This window comes from Leopardus geoffroyi, chromosome B2, assembly GCF_018350155.1.
Source record: "Leopardus geoffroyi isolate Oge1 chromosome B2, O.geoffroyi_Oge1_pat1.0, whole genome shotgun sequence".
NCBI classification, from domain to species: domain Eukaryota; kingdom Metazoa; phylum Chordata; class Mammalia; order Carnivora; family Felidae; genus Leopardus; species Leopardus geoffroyi.
In genome coordinates this window covers 109,295,980-109,309,091 of record NC_059332.1, presented here as the reverse complement: position 1 = coordinate 109,309,091, position 13,112 = coordinate 109,295,980, and the positions used below count along the sequence as shown (strand labels likewise).

The window sequence follows — 13,112 nt, the reverse complement described above, 5'->3', positions numbered from 1 at the left end:
TGTCTCTATCCAATGTTTGAGATATACATTATATATCTCACAATTGGGTAGAGACAAAAATTTGTGTGTGTGTGTGTGTGTGTGTGTGTGTGTGTGTGTGTTTTCTATCTACTGGGAAGTTAGGGAAAGAGAAAGAACGCAAGGGAGCTTTTTAAAGTTTTTAGTATTTGTCTTTATAATGCACTTTCAAAATTCCGCCTTTGTTTTCCTCTTTTTTGTGCTACATCATCTACTGCTTTCAGAGATGTGTGAGTGATATAAGTTATTTTTCAGGAAGAAACTCTTGAGAGAGTACCATTTTTGAACACTTTTCCCACTTTTTGAGTCCCATCTTTCAGTGAACCCAAACCTTTCTCAGTCTGTTACTCTCATGCTTTCCTATTGTACTTTCAGTCTTTTCCATCACTTATTTGCCCCCTCATTTCTGTATTTCACATTTTTCTCAAGTGCTAATTATCAAGTGCTTCCCTAGGCATTGGAGATAAGATGATAGATCTACATGATCCATTCTTGGTGCCTCAACCCTTTTCCTGATTTTTTTCCTTGTTATGATAAAGCATTGTTATCTTTGCTAAGTTTCGCTTAGAAACAAATATTAATTTTTGGAGCAACAAATTCAGTCATTATCAGTTTATTATGTGACTGTCATGTTTGATAATTTGGTTCTTCAAAATAGTTTGATTTAAAAAATATGCCTTATGGGGCACCTAGGTGGCTCAGTTGGTTGAGCATCCAACTCTTGGTTTCAGCTCAGGTCATGATCTCATGGTTCGTGGGTTCGAGCCTGGTGTTAGGCTCTGGGCTGACAGCACAGAGCTGCTTGGTATTCTGTCCCTCTCTCTCTCCTGCATGTGCGTGCTCTCCATCTCTCTCTCAAAATAAGTAAACTTAAAAAAAATAAAACCTAAATAAAATGTGCCTTATCTTTTTAAACAGAATGAGGCAGACAGAAATTAAAAAAAAAAAAAAAAAAAAAAGATTAAATGGACACTTCCCTGAAAAGATATATCATCAATTCCTAGGAATTGGTGCTCAGAGGAATAAAATTTTACTCCCTGCTCTTCTTTTGTGAGTGATTTAGAAAAGGGAGTCATGACAGAATCTGTGTCTAGCCCAGAAGATAACTGCAGATGGTTATTAACCTTAAGTGGGCCCATCATACTTCTAGGCAGTCGTACATTGTGTCCCCAGGTCTATACTCTCCTGGATGACCATTTTAAAATCTCTCTCATCAAACCTTCCTCACCTCATCCTCATCCATCCTGTCAGATGATAATTTTGTTTTTAAGGTTACTGAGGAAATAGAAATAGAAAAAAGCTTCCATGTGCTCCTGATATACACCAACTCACTTAGCTGCATCTATATCAGTTTAGGTTTTCCATTACTATGAATAAACTGCCAGTTTGCTTATTACAAAGTATGTCTTCCCCATGTCTTGCACTACATTCCATCCTCTTCTCAAAGATACTGTTTCTAACAGGTCTCCCTTTTCCTTTATTGCTGTTGTTTTGGGTGTTGGGATGGCTCTCCAATGTAGATTTTTCATGAGCCAACAAGCATGCTGTTAATTCTGCCATATTTAAAATATCTTTTTTTGAACACACTTTTCCATTTCTTTTTACTGCAGATTTCTTTGAAGGAGTTGTCTAATCTTGTTACTCCATTAACTCTTTTCATTCTCTCTTGAACCCACTTGAACTCACAAAGCTAACCAGGCTTTAACCCCTACCATTCCACCATGATTAAATCTACTGCATAGATCAGTCTGCATCCTACTAGACCTAGCATTAGTACTCAACATATTCGCTCCCTCCCTTTCTTTTGAAACTCTTTCTTTACTTGGCTTCTAGAAAATACCTGATTGGATTTTCCTCCCATGTTTCTGGCAAATTCTTTTGTCTCTCTCTCTCTCTTTTTTTTTTTTTTTTCATCTTTCACTTCTCTCTAACCTCTAAATTTAGGAGTGCCCCAGGGCTCAGTTCTTACTTGCCTATTTTTCTAGCTATACTTACTCTTGGTAAGATCTCATCTCATGAATAAAATACTGTCCAGTATGCTGATGGCTATCAGATTTATATCTTTAACCCCTATCTCTGCCCTGTGAACTCTGCATTCATATGTAACTGCCTACTAGACACCTCTGCTGGGAAGGTTAATAATCACATCAAACCTAACAAGTCTGAGGTAAACTTCTGATACTCCCTCAAAGTCTGTTCCTTTGGTTTTCTTACTCATTTCAGAAATGGCAACTTTGTGCTTCTACTTCTGTAGGCAGTAAACCTGAAGACATTCTTTGACTTCTTTTTGTCTTCATACCCACATCTAATCTGTCAGCAAATGGTCTTGACTCTGGGTATCTGAAATCACTTTCACTCATGCACTACAACCCTCATTTCTCACCTGTCTTATTGCGGTAACCTGCTAAGTATTCAATGTGTTCTCAATACAGTGGCCAGAATACTGCTATTGAAATGTGGATTGCATTACATTACTCCTCTAATTGAAACCCTGTCAGTGCTCTGTTTTAGTGTTGTACCATTTTAAATCTCTTTACTTAATTCTGTATTTCCCTACCATAATGGACGACAGCTTCTATGGTCTTTCTGTTTATCCCTAAGAAACAAGTGTTTGATTAAGACATTATTCATTATTAATGGCAATAACTAATACCTCCTCCTAGTAATAGTGATCCTGGTTTTTGTTAAGCAGGAGCAAATGATGTAGGCACCAGTGGATAGCCTAGGATATACATCACAGAGATATCTCTGTGAACTCAATGAGAAAAATGGAGCCAAGTGCATTTCTGACAGGTATAAAGCTAAATTGAAAGTAATGTTTCTGGTCAAATACGGTTCAATAAATTAAACATTGTACAATTTTAAATATGTTTAAGCTTATAACACTTCAAGACAGCTATTTTGCAGGCAAGAGTTCTTACACTTCCCATTTTGCTTTTTTGATTTGAAAGTAATGATTTATTTATTCTGATAGGTGTTGTTTTAGTTGTCATTAACACTGCAAAATTTTGGAATAGCATTTCATTGTTGTGGGGGAAAAAAATCACTTCGGTTGTGTGCACATGGTGACATCCTCTCATTTGTCTCCCAGCTTCTAGATTTATCCTCCTTGCTACAGTTAGCATCTCCTCATCTGTTAAATTGCTTCTTGTTAGCTCATTGACATTAGTGTTAGCTCTTAGATAATTTATCTTCATCTGTAAATAAGAATCTTTAGACATCATCTGGTTCAGTTATTTTTCATCGTGCATGTTTTTAGGGTCATAATACTAAAATGTAAAAGACCTTTAAAAGCTAGTGATTAATATTATGTGTGTGTATATATATATATATATATATATATATATATATGTACATTACATATACATAAGCATGCATGTGATATATGTACACATATGTGCATGTGTGTGTATACCACATATGTGTAAACATATATAAATAATCTTACACAAAAGAATTCTCTTCCATGTAGTAGAAATAACTTGGAATATCATCACTCTGTTACCTGAGAGTTTAGACAAATAGGAAGAAGTTTGTTAGTGTAGTTACTTACTATTACCTGTGCAGAAGAAAAAAAAAGGAGAGGGTTGGAGTTAAGATGGCTGAGAAGTAGGGGGACTCTGGGCTTTCCTCATCCCTCTGCGGAGGACTGACCAGTGGGAAAGAGCAGCCAAAACACAACAGCAGAGTGTACACAGCATACACCAAAAATACTTCCTGAAGTGCCAGGCCCTGGGCAGTGTATGACCCCTTTTTAATATAGCAGCACTCTCGGGTACAGGAAACACACCAAGCTTTTAAAACATACAAACAACAGAAACTTAGCCAAAATGACAAGATAGAGGAACTCTCCCCAAAAGAAGGTTTAAGAAAGAATCAAAGCTAGGGACTTGGCTCAAAACAGATATAAACAATATATCTGAACAAGAATTTAGAACAACATTCATAAGAGTAATAGCTGGGCTTGAAAAAACATAGAAGACACGAGGGAAACCCTTGCTGCAGAGATCAAAGACCTAAAAACTAGTCAGGCTGAAATAAACAGTGCTATAACTGAGATGCAGTACTGACTGGATACAGTGACAATAAGGATTTAAAAAGCAGAGGACAGAATAGGTGATGTAGAAGATAAAATTATGGAAAATAATGAAGCTGACTTAAAAGGGAGATATAATTATTAGATCAGGGGAAACTTGGAGAACTTAGTGATTCCATAAAACAAAACAATATTCATATCATAGGAGCCCCATAAGAAGAAGAGTGGGGAAAAAGGGGCAGAAGGTTTATTTGAACAATTTATAGCTGAGAACTTCCCTAATCTGGGGAAGGAAACAAGCATTCAAGTCCAAGAGACACAGAGAACGCTCCTCAAACAACAAAAACAGCTCAGCACCATGACATATCAGAGTGAAACTTACAAAATACAAAGATAAAGAGAGAATCCTGAAAGAAGCTAAAGACAAAAGGTCCTTAACCTAAGGATAGATACATAACGTTAGCAGAAGACCAATCCACTGAAATTTGGCAGGCCAGAAAGGAGTGGCAGGAAACATTTAATATGTTGATGGGAAAAATGTGTAGCCAAGAATTCTTTATCCAGCAAAGCTGTCATTCAGAATAGGAGAGAGAAAGAGTTTCCCAGACAAACAAAAACTAAAGGAATTTGTGACCACTAAACTGGCCCTTACAAGAAATTTTAAGGGGGACACTCTGAGTGCAGGAAAAAAAGAGCAAAGCAACTAAGACTACAAAGGAACAGAGAACACCACTGGAGACACCAGCTCTACAGGTAACACAATGGCACTAAATCCATATCTCAATAATCACTCTGAATATAAATGGACTAACTGCTCTAATCAAAAGACATAGGATATCAGAATAGATAAAACGAGATCCATCTATATGCTATGCACAAAAGACTCATTTAGACCCAAAGACACCTGCATTGAAAGTGAGGGGATGGAGAACCATCAGTCATGCTAAAGGATGTCAAAAGATAATTGGAGTAGCCATACTTATATCACTAACTAGATTTTAAAATAAAGACTGTAACAAGAGATGAATGAAGAAGAGCATTATATAATAAGTAAGGGGTCCATCCATCAAGATTTAACAATTGTATATATTTGTGCCCCCAACTTGATGGGATCCAAATATATAAATCAATTAGTCACAAACATAAAGAAACTCATATAATAGTAGGCTGCTTCAGCACCCCACTTACAGCAATGGACAGATCATCTAAGCAGAAAATCAACAAGGAAACAATAGTGAATGACACACTGGATTGGTCGGACTTAACAGATATATTTAGAACATTTCATCCTGAAGTAGCAGAATACACTTTCTTGAGTGTACATAGAACATCCTCCAGAATAGATCATATACTGGGTCACAAATCAGCCCTCAATAGGTACAAGAAAATGGAGATCATACCTTTCATATTTTCAGATCATAACAGTATGAAACTTGAAATCAACCACATGAAAAAATTTGCAAAGTCCTCAAATACATGGAGATTAAAGAACATACTACTAAAGAATGAACAGGTCAACCAGGAAATTAAAGAAGAAGTTTAAAAAAATGGAAGCAAATGAAAACATGACCGTCCAAACCCTTTGGGGTATAGCAAAGGCAGTCATAAGTGGAAAGTACATTGCAATTCAGGCCTATCTCAAGAAGGAAGAAAGGTCCCAAATACACAAGCTAACCTTACATCTGAAGGAGCTAGAAAAAGAGAAGCAAATGAAGCCCAAAGTCAGCAGAAGAAGGGAAATTCTAAAGATTAGAGCAGAAATAAACAATATACAAACAAAAAACAGAACATATCAATGAAGCTAAAAGCTGGTTTTTTGAAGGAATAAACAAAATTGGTAAACCCCTAGCCAGACTTATCAAAAAGAAAAGAGAGATGACCTAAATATATAAAATCATGAATGAAAGAGATTACAACCAATACCACAGAAATACAATTATTAGAGAATATTATGAAAAATTATATGCCAATAAAATGGACAAATTCCTAGACACTAACACTGTCAAAACTCAAACAGTAAGAAATACAAAATTTGAACAGGCCCATAACTAGCAAAGGAATTGATTCAGTTATCAAAAATCTCCCAACACCGAAGAGTCCTGGGCCAGATGGCTCTCCAGGGGAAATCTACCAGATATTTAATAGAAGATATATAATACTTATTCTTCTCAAGCTGTTCCAAAAAATAGAAATGGAAGGAAAGCTTCCAGGCTCATTCTGTGAAGCCAGCATTACCTTGACACCAAAGCCAGAGAAAAACCCCACCAGAAAGGAGAATTTATAGTCCAATATCCCTGATGAACTTGGATGAAAAAATTCTCAACAAGATACTAACAAATCAAATCCAACAGTACATTAAAACAATTATTCACCATGATCAAGTGGGATTTACTCCTGGCTGCAGGGCTGGTTCAATATTTGCAAATCAATCAACGTGATACACAACATTAATAAAAAAGGATAAAAGAACCATATGACCCTCTTAATAGATGCAGAAAAAGCATTTGACAAAATACAGCATCGTTTCTTGATAAAAACCCTCATGAAGGTAGGGAGAGAAGGAACATACCTCAACATCATAAAGGCCATATACAAGAGACCTACAGCTGATATCCTCCTCAATGGGAGCTTTCCCGTAAGGTCAGGAATGCGACAGAGATGTCCACTCTCACTCTGTTGTTTAATATAGTACTGGAAGTCCTAGTCAATTGGCAAGAAAGAAGACTTTCAGTCTTTCCAGTTGACAGGATACTCTGCATGGAAAACCCAAAAGACTCTACCAAAAAACTTCTAGAACTGATACACGAATTGGCAAAGTTGCAGGATATAAAATCAACGTACAGAAATCAGTTGCATTTCTGTACACCAAAGATGAAGCAGCAGAAAGTGAAATCAAGGAATTGATCCCATTTATAATTGTACCCCAAACTCTAAGATATCTAGGAATAAACCTAATCAAAGAGGTAAAAGATTTATATAGGAAACTATAGAAAGCATATGAAAAAAACTGAAGAAAATATAAAGAAATGGAGAAACAGCCCATGCTCACGGATTGGAAGAACAAATATTGTTAAAATATCTATACATCCAAAGCAGTCTATACATTCAGTGCAATTCCTATCAAAATAACACCAGCATTCTTCCCAGAGCTAAGACAAACAATTCTAAAATTTGTATGGAACTACAAAAGACCCCAAATAGCCAAAGTAATGTTGAAAAAGAAAACCAAAGTTGGAGGCATTACAATTCTTAACTGGAAGCTGTATTACAAAGCTGCAATCATTAAGAAAAAAAACAAAAACAAAAAACAAAGCTGCAATCAAGACAGTGCACAGAAACAGACATGTAAGTCAGTGGAACAGAAGAGCACTCAGAAATGGACCCACAAATGTATGGCCAACTAATCTTTGACAAAGTAGGAAAGAGTATCCAATGGAAAAAAGTCTCTTCAGCAAATGGTGCTGGGAAAACTGGACAGTGACATAGAGAAGAATGAAACAGGACCACTTTCTTATACCATACACAAAAATAAATTCAAAGTGGATGAAAGACCTAAATTGAGTCAGGAAACTACCAGAATCCTACAGAAGAATACAGGCAGCAACCTATTTGACCTAGGTTGCAGCAACTTCTTACTAGACATGTCTCTGGAGGTAAGGGAAACAAAAGCAAAACGAACTATTAGGACCTCATCAAGATAAAAAACTTCTTCACAACAGAGGAAACAACAAAACTAAAAGGCAATCCATGGAATGGGAAAACATAAAATGATATATCGGATAAAGGATTAGTAATTCAAAACCTATAAAGACCTTATCAAACTCAACACCTGAAAAACAAATAATCCAATGAAGAAATTGGCAGAAGACATGAATAGACATGTTTCCTAAGAAAACATCCAGATGGCTAACAGACACATGAAAAGATGCTCAACATCACTTATCATCAGAGAAATACACATCAGAAACACAATGAGATACCACCTCACACCTGTCCGAATAAAATGAACAACCAGGAAACAATAGATGTTATCAAGGATGTGAAGAAAGGGGAATACTTTAGCACTATTGGTGGGAATGCAAACTGGTGCAACCATTCTGGAGAACAGTGTGGAGGTTCCTCAAAAAAATTAATACTAGAACTATCCTATCACCCAACAATTGTAGGTATTTAACGAAAGGATACAAAAATGTGATTCAAAAGGGCACATGCATCCCAATGTTTATCATAACACTATCAACAATAGCTGAAATATGGAAAGAACCCAAATGTCCATCGACTGATGAATGGATAAAGATGTGGTGTATATATGTGTGTGTGTGTGTGTGTGTGTGTACACACACACACACACACACACACACACACACAATGGAATATTACTTGGTTATCAAGAAGAATGAAATCTTGCCATTTCAACAACATGGAGATATATATATATATATATACATATATATATATATATATATGTAGGTATATATATATATGTAGGTATATATATGTATATGTATACACACACACACACACACACACAATGGAATATTACTTGGTGATCAAGAAGAATGAAATCTTGCCATTCACAACAATGTGGATGGAACTAGAGTGTATTATGCTAAGCGAAATAAGTCAGAGAAAGACAAACATATGATTTCATTCATATGTGAAATTTGGGAAACAACAGATGAACATAGGGAAAGGGAAGGAAAAATAAGAAAACAGAGAGGGAGGCAAACCTTAAGAGACTCTTAAATACAGAGAAAAAATACTGAGTGTTTCTGGAGGAGAGGTAGGTGGGGATGGGCTAAATGTGTGATGGGTGTTAAGGAGAGCACTTGTTATGGTGAGTACTGGGTGTTAAGTAAGTGATGAATCACTGGGTTCTACTCCTGAAACCGGTACTACACTCTATGTTAACTAACTTGAATTCAAATTAAAAAATAATAAATGAAAAAAAAAGTGGGGAGAGTGGGAGAAAGGAGAGTTGTATTATGGATAAAAGCCAGTACTGGTTAGTGTATCAAGAGACTGGAGATTGACTCATAATGTCCTTTCCATGTGGAACAGATCGTAAGATAAAACAGATTGTTTTTTAAGCTAAACTTAGACCTCCTACAAGTTATTGTTATACCCCTAGGTGGCTAGTCTTCTCTACTACATTCCATTTTGGTGTGTTCAGGATGGGACTTCTTTCTCTAAAGAGAAGTGAAATTCAGTACGTTCATACTGAGAAATAGAAATGGCTTGAGGGATTGGATAAAATACTCTCATTATCGGAAGCATTAGACATCTGAATGTGAGGACTTTGCTGTTCTTCCCTTTCTAGCATCCTATATTCATTTTTAAATTACTTTTATAATGTTTATTCAGGCTGAATTGTAAAATAATCAGTAATCTGGGTTCTATCTGTATTCTGTATACCTACTGTGGAATGCCTGTCTTTATCAGGAAACCATTTGTATATATATTCACTCAGCTGGGGTTGGTGTCTTCAAAGTAGAGAGTAAGTTTTTTGTGTGTGTCCTTGCTTATATGTTTCTAGTACTCCTGACAGGGCCAACACAGTGGTAGAAGCCAGCACTGATTTACAGGGCCACTGACATCAGGGCCATGTGGCATTGATTGCTTCTCTTTGACCTTAGAAATTTGGATGGCTACTCATTGAAAGCCTCAAATATTAGTAACTCCTAATTTAAGTGAACTTCTGAGTGGTCCTAGGAAGTCCTCCGTAGTAATTCTTACCCATATAATCCCTCCAGAGGCCCTTCCTTAAAACAAAACAACCCAAAATACGAAGTTAACTTCCTTTGAGCTTTCTAAGTACACAGAGTATCAACTAATGTGAGCCAGCTGTATAAACAAATGTGTCACTTTCCCATTGTTTTCCTTTCCATTGCTCTTTCAGTCATCTCATGGCCTTTCTCTTTATAGTAATTATCCTCTCTATAGTAATTATACATACTCTACATAAGCATGCGGGTCTTGTTTTGTTTTGTTTTGTTTTGTTTTGTTAAAAACAGCTTTCAGAATGTAATTAACATGCTATATAATTCATCCATTGAAAGTGTATAGTTCAGTAGTTTTTAGTATATTAGTAGATATGTACAACCATCACCACAAACAACTTTAGAACGTTTTTACCACCTGAAGAAGAAACCCAGTACCCGTCTTCCCCCACTTCCCTCTCTCAGCCCTAAGCAACCACTAATGTCCTTTATGTCTCTAGAGATTTCTTAATTTGTGCTTTTCATATGAATGGAATAGTGTGGTATGCAGTATTCTGTGACTGACTTCTTCCCTTAGCATAATGTCTCCAAGGTTCATCTAGAAGGTTCTTTCATGTTGTAGTATGGATAAGTACTCTGTTCCTTTTTATGATTAATACTCCATTATGTGGATATACCACAATTTGTTTATATATTTATCTGGTGATAGACACTTGGATTGTTTCTACCTTTTAAAAATCTGTTTAAATTTTTTTAATTTTTACTGTTTTTTAGAGAGCATGTGCAAGCAGTGGGGAGCGGCAAGAGGGAGAGTGAGAGAGAGAGAGAGAGAGAAAGAGAGAGAATGAATCCCAAGTAGGCTCCCCACTCAGCATGGAGTCCAACTCGGGGCTCAATTCCATGACCCTGGGTTCATAACCTGAACTGAAATCAAGTGATGCTTAACCTACTGAACCACCCAGGCTTCCTGTTTCCACCTTTTGGCTATTATAAATAATGCTGCTGTAAACATTCACGTACAAGTTTCTGCATGAACATATATATTTTTTCTCTAGAATATATACCTAGAAATTGAATTGCTGAGTTTTATGGTAATTCTGTGTTTAATAGTTTGAGGAACCTTCACTGCTTTCTAAAGCAGCTTTGCCATTTTACCTTTTCATCAACAGTGTTATGAGAGTTCTCATTTCTCCACATCATCATCATCATATGTTGTGATCTGGCCATCCAGTAGGATGTGAAGTGCTATTTCATTGTGGTTTTGATTTGCATTCCCCTGAAGACTGATATTCCTGGGAGAAATGACTATTCACATCCTTTGCCTATTTTTTAATTATTTATCTTTTTATTACTGAGTTGTAAAGGTTCTTTATATATTCTAGATAAAAATTCCTTATCAGATAAGTGGTTTGGGAACTTCTTTCACATCTTAGACTACGTCAAGTTTATGCCTCTAGTCTTTGCTGTTGATGTTCCCTTTTCCTGGAGTACTGACTCCTCCTCTCACACAGTTCCTTCTAAACTTTTTATGCTTAGTCTGGATGTTACTTCTTCAGAGAAGTTATCTCCACCTTATCTAAAATATACTTCTTCCCTTACATCTCTCTGCCTCCCAGTGGATTTCTCTTACCACACTATACCTTACTTTGAGCTATGTATTTTGTTCACTGCTCCCTACAGTGTAATTTCTATGAGACAAAAATGCTGTCTGCCTTAGGTGGTAGACAATAATAAACGTATATTTAATGAATGGATGAATTAACATTGATTTTTTTCTCCTTTTATTTTTTCCATCATCAGACTCTATCTTCCAAATCTTTGTCAGTGGACATTGGGAATTCCTTTCAGGCTAATCTGAAGTAAATTTAGAAATTTTTCTCATATCTAGAATAATCTCTGATGGGACTCATTTTTTAGAGCATCAACAGCTTTGCAGTTAGAAAGTACTTTGAGCTAGACTTCTGTATATATCATTCATGAGGTAGACACCTTTATTATAGTTGTTTTATCATTTACAAAGTGGTAGTTTATGGTTTTATAGCACATAAAAGCTATATATATTGTTGGCATTCATTTCATTTTTTTCCAAAATTGAAAAAAATAACCAAAAAAAATACACAGCCTTTATTCTGTGATTACTTCAAATTTAATCTCTTTGTAGCTTCAATAGCTTAACTTTACTGCTTCCTCTGCTGCATTTTTACTTATCTGATAGGAAATTGATTTTCTGCCTGGCACAACATTCTCTTTCAGATACTATATAAAAGAGTAAGTTCCATGGTGATAATCATTCCCTTTAATGGAATACATCACATAATGTTAAAATCTTTATGGTCTGATTGTTCAGATATTTTTAGATGGCATTATTCATATATGAGAAAACTGATCATTTTAAATAATATGTGAGATATAATCTCTTTCTAATATCTTCCCCCACCCCAACATGAAGTAGTTTTCCCTTCTTCAATTAATGAGGAAAGGAGGGGGGATATCATACAAAATTGAAGTGAATTCCAGTTAGAACTTGCTTTTCAGTTTGTAAATTTTCAGCTCTGAATGAATTCAGTATAAAATATATGTTGATCATTAGGTTCTATGTATTCATCAAATGTCTGTGAGGACTATATTCTGTTCTTAAGTGAGAAACATGAATCTAAGCCACTGTATTAAATGTATATTATTTGCATAGGTTTGGTACTTTATAAAAGCATAAATGAAAATGCAAACCATTGGCAGTGTATTACTAATATGTTGGGGAATTGAAAGGCTTTTTGATGGGTATTATGTATAAATTTATCTTGAACATTTTATAATTGCAGACTACTGCTTATAAAATAATTATTGTAGTGTATTTTCTTCAATATAAAGAAACAAATGTTAATAAAGCTTCTGAATTAGAGGTGTTATCTGAAGAACAAGGGTACCATATTCTCTGTCTCTGGAGCTAGACATTGTGCAGTAAATGAGTAATAAAGTTCGTGGGTTTTGTAGTTTCATTCTTATGATGCCAGCATATTTTATCCTAGCTCTCAAGACATGCTTGTATTTTAGATCATTCACATTAAAAGACATTGAAATTTACAAATTTACAAATACTGTAATTTGGTCGTTGGAACAATGTTCTTATTTTAACAAGATGGTTCTCATTAATCTTTATTGATTTTGTTTAATAAATTTTCATGTCCTTATTGAGTTTAATTCTTTATCCACTGATGCTTCTTTTTGCTGACACTTTGATTATTTCTGTCTTTTCAGACATTAAGTCCATGCCTGTGTCCCTGATTAATTATTTTCATGTCTTTTTAAATTTACAAATGGGATAACAATCCATTATACAA

The 13,112-nt window shown here is 35.5% G+C and overlaps 1 protein-coding gene across 4 annotated transcripts in view; it reads left to right on the top strand.

Annotated features, from left to right (window-relative positions):
- The window catches only part of TBC1D32 (TBC1 domain family member 32), a 201,480-nt gene that overhangs the window by 131,311 nt on the left and 57,057 nt on the right, over nucleotides 1-13,112 (top strand). The window lies entirely within an intron of this gene.